The sequence below is a fragment of the Electrona antarctica genome (genome assembly GCF_951216825.1).
Source record: "Electrona antarctica genome assembly, contig: scaffold_58, whole genome shotgun sequence".
NCBI classification, from domain to species: domain Eukaryota; kingdom Metazoa; phylum Chordata; class Actinopteri; order Myctophiformes; family Myctophidae; genus Electrona; species Electrona antarctica.
Window position 1 is genome coordinate 83,205 of NW_027638206.1, and position 9,404 is coordinate 92,608.

Here is a 9,404-nt window from a genome sequence, read left to right on the forward strand (position 1 = left end):
AAGCTGTATGAAATAGTTGCCATTAATATAGTGGTTGCAACTTTTAATGTTTTAGTGGTCAGCATTTTATTTAGTAGATTTGCCACACATTTGGCTACGTTTGCCCAACGTTAAAAAGTCCTGGACGCTAGGCTAGGCTAGGCTGACGGTACGGTACGGTACGGTACGGTACGGTACGGTACGGTACGGTACGGTACGGTAGGCTAGGCTAGGCTGACGGTACGGTACGGTACGGTACGGTAGGCTAGACTACGCTAGGCTAGGCTATAGACTACGCTAGGCTAGGCTAGGCTAGGCTAGGCTAGACTACGCTAGGCTAGACTACGCTAGGCTAGGGCCGAGATGTCCTAGACTGTTAAAAAGTGGATGTGAAAGAACTTCCAGTCAAAGATCTCAATCCAGTGTGTCAAGGTGAACGCGTGCACACGCACGCACACACGCACACACACTGGTACGCACACACACACACAGATCTTCATCCAGTGTGTCAAGGTGAACTTTATCTAGAAACCTGCTCAGACCTGCTCAGTTGCAGCTGCACTCAGGGCTGCAGGCGCACACACACACACACGCACGCACGCACGCACGCACGCACGCACGCACGCACGCACGCACGCACGCAGACACAGCACGCGCACACAGACAGACAGACACACGCACACAGACAGACACACGCACACAGACAAACACACGCACACACAGACACACACACACACACACACAGACACACGCGCAGACCTTTCCAGCTGTGTGTCAGTCATCATGAAAAGGTCAATCTGAGAGGAATGTGTGGCATTACGGTGATCTGTTAAAGATGCGATCCGTAATTTTTACTTTCATGTCCAACAAGGCCATCCGTTGGAGTCACTGGGCCAACGGGCCTCAACGTGGGGGTCCAGGAGGTCAAAGGTCAGCGTGGGGGTCCAGGAGGTCAAAGGTCAGTGTGGGGGTCCAAGAGGTCACAGGTCAGTGTGGGGGTCCAAGAGGTCAAAGGTCAGCGTGGGGGTCCAGGAGGTCACAGGTCAGTGTGGGGGTCCAAGAGGTCAAAGGTCAGCGTGGGGGTCCAAGGGGGGTATCTATTCTGGGCCAACACACTTTGAGGACCCCCTAGCTGCTCTACAGCACTGGTTCCCAAACTTTTTCATGTCAAGGACCCCCAAACTGACACTAATAATCCCACGGACCCCCATTTGAAAAGATATGCCAGGGACCCCCATAAGAGAAGATTTTTACGGCTGATTCTCAACCTGTTTGATTTCAAGGACCCCCAGTTTGACATGCATTAGTCTAAGGACCCCCATTTAATGGTATTTCTAATCTCTGGAGACTGGGACCCCCCATTTATATTGTAAAACGGACCTCCGTTTGATGACATTTAGCCTCTCAGACCCGTGCGTGCGTGCGTGCGTGCGTGCGTGCGTGCAAGTTCAGTGGGTTGTTGTAACAAGGCCTGCAGTGTGCACAGCCCTACCGGTCTACAGGGAACGTAAGCCCACACCCTAACCACACACACAAACATGCATGTGCACACGCACACAGAAAACGGGGCCTTGGGCGGCAAAAAAGGCACTGAATAGATCACTTTGGGTGGAGAGAGAGAGACAGAGAGAGAGAGGTCTCCAATGGGTTGCCAGTAATAGGCACCCTTCTCCCAGGCTGATTACTACCTACGGACACACACACACACACACACACACACACACACACACACACACACACACACACACACACACACACACACACACACACACACACACACACACACACACACACACACACACACACACACACACACACACACACACACACACACACACACACACACACACACACACACACACACACACACACACACACACACACACACACACACACTTCCCAGTCCAGAGCTGAATTGCATCAGAATTTGGATGCAGTATTTAAGGCCAGATCTCGTACAGTGTGTGAATGTTACTGTACAGTACCGTACCGTACCGTACCGTACCGTACCGCTTCAGTACCGTACCGTACCATACCGTACCGTACCGTACTGAAGCGTTGGAAGCGTGGATAAAACCATGGTTGTGTGTGTGTGTGTGTGTGTGTGTGCTACAGAAAGGTTCCATACGGACATGGGGCTACACTACACCAACGTTTAACGTTAGCTTCCATGCTAGGCGTGCTAGCTGGCATCGACGTTAAATAATATGTTGGTATATAATATATCCTCTGAAGAAACAGATGTTTTCTGGAATTGCTGCCCCAACCCTGTGGAATGCATCACTCCCCAAAACGCTCTCATTCCACCGTTTCTATTGATGTTATTCCTTCGTCTTAGTATTCCTATTCCCCCTAATAACGTTGTTTTTATTTGTTTTCTCATGCCACCCTAATCGACTACCTGCTGCACGTTTATCTGTTGGTCTTGATCAAGTATCCTACACCAAAGTTGTATAAGCTACTGTAGTCACTATTCATTGATTCACTGATTCACCAAAATGACAAAATCCATTTGAAAATAAATATCACTGTTCTCAGGTCGAATATTGATATGCGATTAAAATGTGATTAATTTAGATTAATTCATTACAAAGCCTCTAATTAATTCCATTAACATTTTTAACCCAGCCCTATTACTGCATGTGTATTTCTATCACAATAGGAATACAGTTATTCATTTGAAGGTGCTTTTCTTTGTACAATACAATAAATTGTATTTCAGGGACGTTGGTGAAAAAAGTTAGTCTGTAGCCCTGATACACACACACGCACACGCACACGCACACACACACGTAAGTATGTATGTACGTACGTACGTACGTATGTCCATGCATACGTAGAGTTACGTAGAGTCTATATCGTGACAGATCATCTGGCCACCGTTCTAAATATAACGTCGTGTTTGTAAAAGACAATCATTCTGTTTCTAAATATAAACACGGTGACATTTACAGCCGTATTTCAGCCCGACCGGTGTTTCCAGATCTGTGCGTTGTTATTACAACGACGTGATGTCGACGACAGGGGCGTAAAATATTCATAATTATTATTATTATTATTAGCAGCAGCAGCACTGTCACATTCCTAGGATGGGTGAGTGACAGGCAGACTGCTGGAACGCTCGCTACGAGCTTGTAGATCTGCTATTTTTTTTAAATCGTGAAAATGTGGCGCTAATCTTTGAATGTATATTATTTCAGAGCGAACGTTTTTTTTAACTCAAATCTTTGCTTCTGGGGGGGGGGGGGGGGTCCCTGGAACAACATATTTTCAGATGGGGGGGGGGGGTTCCTAGAACAACATATGTTCAGATGGGGGGGGGGTCCCTTGAACAACATATGTTCAGATGGGGGGGGGGGGGGGGGGGAGTGCCTGGAACAACATATTTTCAGATGGGGGTCGGGTGTCCAATTACATCGATTTTTGGGGGTCCTTGACATGAAAATGTCTGAGAACCACCGACATGGAAACATGAGGGTTTTTCAGAGAACTGTCAGGATTTGAGAAGACGTGTAGACTCGTCCTCAGGTCGAAATGTGTTAAATAACATAATATGATAATGAGGACATTCCTTCATCATTCACGGATGTGCTAACCTTGACTTATTGGAGTGTTCGATGGGCTCCAGACCCTTCTATAAACATCTGTTTGATGGGCTCCAGACCCTCCTATAAACATCTGTTTGATGGGCTCCAGACCCTCCTATAAACATCTGTTTGATGGGCTCCAGACCCTCCTATAAACATCTGTTTGATGGGCTCCAGACCCTCCTATACACATCTGTTCGATGGGCTCTATAGACCCTCCTATAAACATCTGTTTGATGGGCTCCAGACCCTCCTATAAACATCTGTTTGATGGGCTCTATAGACCCTCCTATAAACATCTGTTCGATGGGCTCCAGACCCTCCTATAATAAACATCTGTTTGATGGGCTCCAGACCCTCCTATAAACATCTGTTTGATGGGCTCCAGACCCTCCTATAAACATCTGTTTGATGGGCTCCAGACCCTCCTATAAACATCTGTTTGATGGGCTCCAGACCCTCCTATAAACATCTGTTTGATGGGCTCCAGACCCTCCTATAAACATCTGTTTGATGGGCTCCAGACCCTCCTATAAACATCTGTTTGATGGGCTCCAGACCCTCCTATAAACATCTGTTTGATGGGCTCTATAGACCCTCCTATAAACATCTGTTCGATGGGCTCCAGACCCTCCTATAAACATCTGTTTGATGGGCTCCAGACCTTCCTATAAACATCTGTTTGATGGGTATAGTCTGGTGACAACCAGGTATAGTCTGGTGACAACCAGGTAGAGTCTGGTGACCACCAGGTATAGTCTGGTGACCACCAGGTATAGTCTGGTGACCACCAGGTATAGTCTGGTGACAACCAGGTATAGTCTGGTGACAACCAGGTATAGTCTGGTGACAACCAGGTATAGTCTGGTGACCACCCGAGAGACGGGTGACAGCCGGAATGTAGACGGCACCCGGGTGAGCAGTATGGGGTAGCGCCCCCATGAGGAGGTGAGCGGTATGGGTTAGCGCCCCCATGAGGAGGTGAGCAGTATGGGGTAGCGCCCCAGCCTGTGTCCTCCGTGAGGAGGTGAGCGGTATGGGTTAGCGCCCCCATGAGGAGGTGAGCAGTATGGGTTAGCGCCCCCATGAGGAGGTGAGCAGTATGGGGTAGCGCCCCAGCCTGTGTCCTCCGTGAGGAGGTGAGCAGTATGGGTTAGCGCCCCCATGAGGAGGTGAGCAGTATGGGTTAGCGCCCCCATGAGGAGGTGAGCAGTATGGGTTAGCGCCCCCATGAGGAGGTGAGCAGTATGGGGTAGCGCCCCCATGAGGAGGTGAGCAGTATGGGTTAGCGCCCCCATGAGGAGGTGAGCAGTATGGGTTAGCGCCCCAGCCTGTGTCCTCCGTGAGGAGGTGAGCAGTATGGGTTAGCGCCCCCATGAGGAGGTGAGCAGTATGGGTTAGCGCCCCAGCCTGTGTCCTCCGTGAGGAGGTGAGCAGTATGGGGTAGCGCCCCCATGAGGAGGTGAGCAGTATGGGTTAGCGCCCCCATGAGGAGGTGAGCGGTATGGGTTAGCGCCCCCATGAGGAGGTGAGCGGTATGGGTTAGCGCCCCAGCCTGTGTCCTCCATGAGGAGGTGAGCAGTATGGGGTAGCGCCCCAGCCTGTGTCCTCCGTGAGGAGGTGAGCAGTATGGGGTAGCGCCCCAGCCTGTGTCCCCCATGAGGAGGTGAGCAGTATGGGGTAGCGCCCCCATGAGGAGGTGAGCAGTATGGGTTAGCGCCCCAGCCTGTGTCCTCCATGAGGAGGAAGCCCAACAAACCCTTGGTGAGGCCTTTAGGAGGGCCATGCAAGCAGGAAGGCCAAGCAAGCAGCAAGCGGAGCCGCAGCACCACCTTCTCGCTCGGGTGGAGTCTGCAGAACCATTGCCCACCACTCCTGAATGGAGTGTCTGGTACTGGGACTCTGGTGCAACGCACAGGTCCTGGGCCTGGTGAGAGCAGGAGTGGACCTGGTGAGACGTAGGAGGGGCCCCGGACAGGAGACAACCCACAGAGCCTAGTCCTTCCATGCACCAGAAGCGTACCTCCCAGCCCTGGCAGAGTAGTTCTGGAGCAGTGGATTGTGTGGCCCTGGTTTTTCCCTAGTGGGTCTGATCGAGGGTAGCTACTGGGACGTAAGTCGGGATTTGATCAACCCCGGCTGGGTCGCCTGAGTGAGGGGTATGATGTTGGGAGACCCGAAGCCCAGATGAACTTAGGATACATCACTGAGGATATGTCCCAGGTGATGACCTCAGGATACATCACTGAGGATACGTCCCAGGTGATGACCTCAGGATACATCACTGAGGATACGTCCCAGGTGATGACCTCAGGATACATCACTGAGGATACGTCCCAGGTGATGACCTCAGGATACATCACTGAGGATACGTCCCAGGTGATGACCTCAGGATACATCACTGAGGATACGTCCCAGGTGATGACCTCAGGATACATCACTGAGGATACGTCCCAGGTGATGACCTCAGGATACATCACTGAGGATACGTCCCAGGTGATGACCTCAGGATACATCACTGAGGAGACGTCCCAGGTGATGACCTCAGGATACATCACTGAGGAGACGTCCCAGGTGATGACCTCAGGATACATCACTGAGGATACGTCCCAGGTGATGACCTCAGGATACATCACTGAGGATACGTCCCAGGTGATGACCTCAGGATACATCACTGAGGAGACGTCCCAGGTGATGACCTCAGGATACATCACTGAGGATACGTCCCAGGTGATGACCTCAGGATACATCACTGAGGAGACGTCCCAGGTGATGACCTCAGGATACATCACTGAGGATACGTCCCAGGTGATGACCTCAGGATACATCACTGAGGATACGTCCCATGTGATGACCTCAGGATACATCACTGAGGATACGTCCCAGGTGATGACCTCAGGATACATCACTGAGGAGACGTCCCAGGTGCATCCATGCGATGTATTTTTATGTATTTTTTTAGTCTTGAAAAGTTTTAATTTGGTTTTAGTTGGTTTTTTTTGGGTTGTGGTGGGGGTGGGGGGGGGGGGGGTTGTGGTGGGGGGGGGGGGGTTGTGGTGGGGGGGGTGTGGTGGGGGGGGGGGGGTGGGTGTGGTGGGGGGGGGGGGGGGGGGGTTGTGGTGGGGGGGGTGTGGTGGGGGGGGAGGGTGGGTGTGGTGGGGGGGGGGGGGGGGGGGTTGTGGTGGGGGGGGGGTGGGTGTGTCTGACTTTTGGGACTGTGGTCTGTTAGAAAACAGTCGCCAAAAACTCAAGACGCACCCACCCAAAGCCAACCACCACCCCCCCACCCACCCCACCCCTGGAGGGAATAAAGCACTCAAATTCCAGCACCCCCCCCCCCCCCCCCTTTGGGTGTTTTAACCCTTAGAAGATGAAAGACGCCAATTGGCGTCTTCATCAGAATTCCGTAAATGATCAATGACGCCAATTGGCGTCTTCACAGTTTTTGATGAATCTAAACATATTAATATGCTCCGAAGCGCTGTTTAAATTCCTGAGCTTATATTCCAACTACATTACCCAGAAAACCCGTGTCACGTGACACACGTGTACGTGTTGCCATTGGAAGCTGGTCCCACCCCCAGGATTTGAGAAGACGTGTAGACTCGTCCTCAGGCCCCAGTGGGGGCAGAGGGAGTCTTCATAGTTTTCATTGTTTTGCCTGTTTGCCGTCTCGCCCGAGCGATTTTCTAGCAGAAAAAGTTGAAAGCAGTACTATTTATTTGAGCGAGTTTTGTGGTAGTAGTATTGATCCATACGCGTCCCAGTCGCCTTCTCCAGGCGGAGTAGCCCTGGTCCAGTGCTTACAGCGAGACTCGCTGCTCCCTCCCTCCTTTTTTCATTGTCTCCCCATCGTCGTCCGATGAGCTATACCGGGAAACCATTGAAGAAGACGATCAACCCGGAATGTTTTGAGGTAATCTTATTGTAGAAAATGCCCTTCTATAGTGATCAGAAATCATAAGATGATCGCTACAAATAGATGCTTGGATAATTACTACTACTAGTCAGATCATGACGCCAGAATGACTCACCACGATGGCCCCCAGCCATTAGCCAGCACCGAAGGTGCTGGCTAATGGTGTTGGTCGGTGCATTGGTGCTGGCTAAGGGCTGGAGGGGGGGGGGTTGGTGTCGATCGGTTGGTGCAGTACAAATGTATCGTAGCAGGCATGCACGCATGGCAGTACAAGTATTTTATATTGTAGCGTGCCTATAGGCGATCTGATCTTTAGAGTAATGTTCGCTCCTTTTATTTACTGTCTACAAAGACGGAGAACAAACATGCATCGTTTACTGAAGCAACGCGTGGTTATGATGACGTTGCTACAAGGATCGGAGGGGGGACGGGGAGTGAAGCTAACAGTAGCGTATTATATAAGATCTGTATGACGTTTCATTGACGTCTGAGCTTGCATGATAATTGCATTCATTGTATATTTTATACAATCATGATTGTACATTGTTTAGTGTGTCTCCGTGTGATGATGATGATGACGATGATGTCAGATAGCCTACGTCCCCCCCCCCCCAACTGGCTATTGGCCGGGCTGACTACAGCTAAATGTTTATTTTTATATATTTAGAACTGGCATCGGAGGAGGAGGATGATGATGATGATGAAGACGAAGAGTCAAGACTGCGATGGAGTTCTCCGACACTGAACCGGATGCATTCATTCATTTCAGTTGTTGTTTTTTTTAAATTTAGCCTACACACACACACACCGTCAAGAACAACTGGAATGCAGTGGTTTGGGGACACTGGGGAGTTTGGGGACAACTGTTTTGTATGTAGGCCTATTTATTTTCTGTAATATTTATTATAATTGTATTATGTTAGTAGTCATAAAAAATAAAAGACAAGCTTTTACAATGAGTTAGACCTGTCATGGCTATTTTGTTCACTAGTCTGAGGTTTATGGTTTGACTAAGCGAGTTTCAACTGTGATTTACTCTGTAACGGTAGATGGTAAGAACCCAATTTTTTTGTTATAATACAGTATACATTCAAGTCTATATTTTGATACATATCATGGGCACAAAGTCATATCAAAACAATGTCCTTGGATGAGTTTTTTTATCAAAACTGTTTCTTCACAACAGGTTTTTGAGATACATGCATGAATAGACACGGTACTGGTAAGACTATGTAAACATGGTATATATCAAAATGTGCGTTAGAATGTCTAATTTTACCCCAAAAAAGAATTGAGTTTATATGATGTTCCATTTCAGAGCTAGGGGGACTTTTAGCTGGATAGGTCAGATTGATCATGACTGACCATGCTATTTATAGATGGCAAAATATCTACAGTGGTACATGTGAGAAACTTTTTATTTTATTTTAATTGAACTAGACAACTCACCCTTTAAAATGAGATATTGCATGGCTATGTACGCCCAGCAGAAAAAAAGTTATTTAGAAAATAAAACTTCAACCGGTCATAACTTTTTTTGTTGTCCTAGAAACACTACCCAGTGTAAATGCAGGCTCTTTTAAATGGCTTCCAACACCACAACTAAACATTTTATCAACTCAGTTAATTTTTTTCCTGGAAGCAGACAAGCCAAGCTTTCTCTGAAGGTCTTTCGTTGTCACACATTCACAGCAGAGAATTTTCAATAAATCATTCAAAAACGCCATTCTGCCATAGAGAAGTCTAAAAACTATATAGAAATCCTTGAAACTCTCAAAGAGTTAAGCATTATGTTATACTTTAGCTATTGAAAAATAGCAGATCTACGGCACCGAGTGCCGCGCTACGAGCTTGAAATACAACATCTAGCATCATCAGTCTATACACTATAGAGCTATGTCTATATCACATAGAAATAC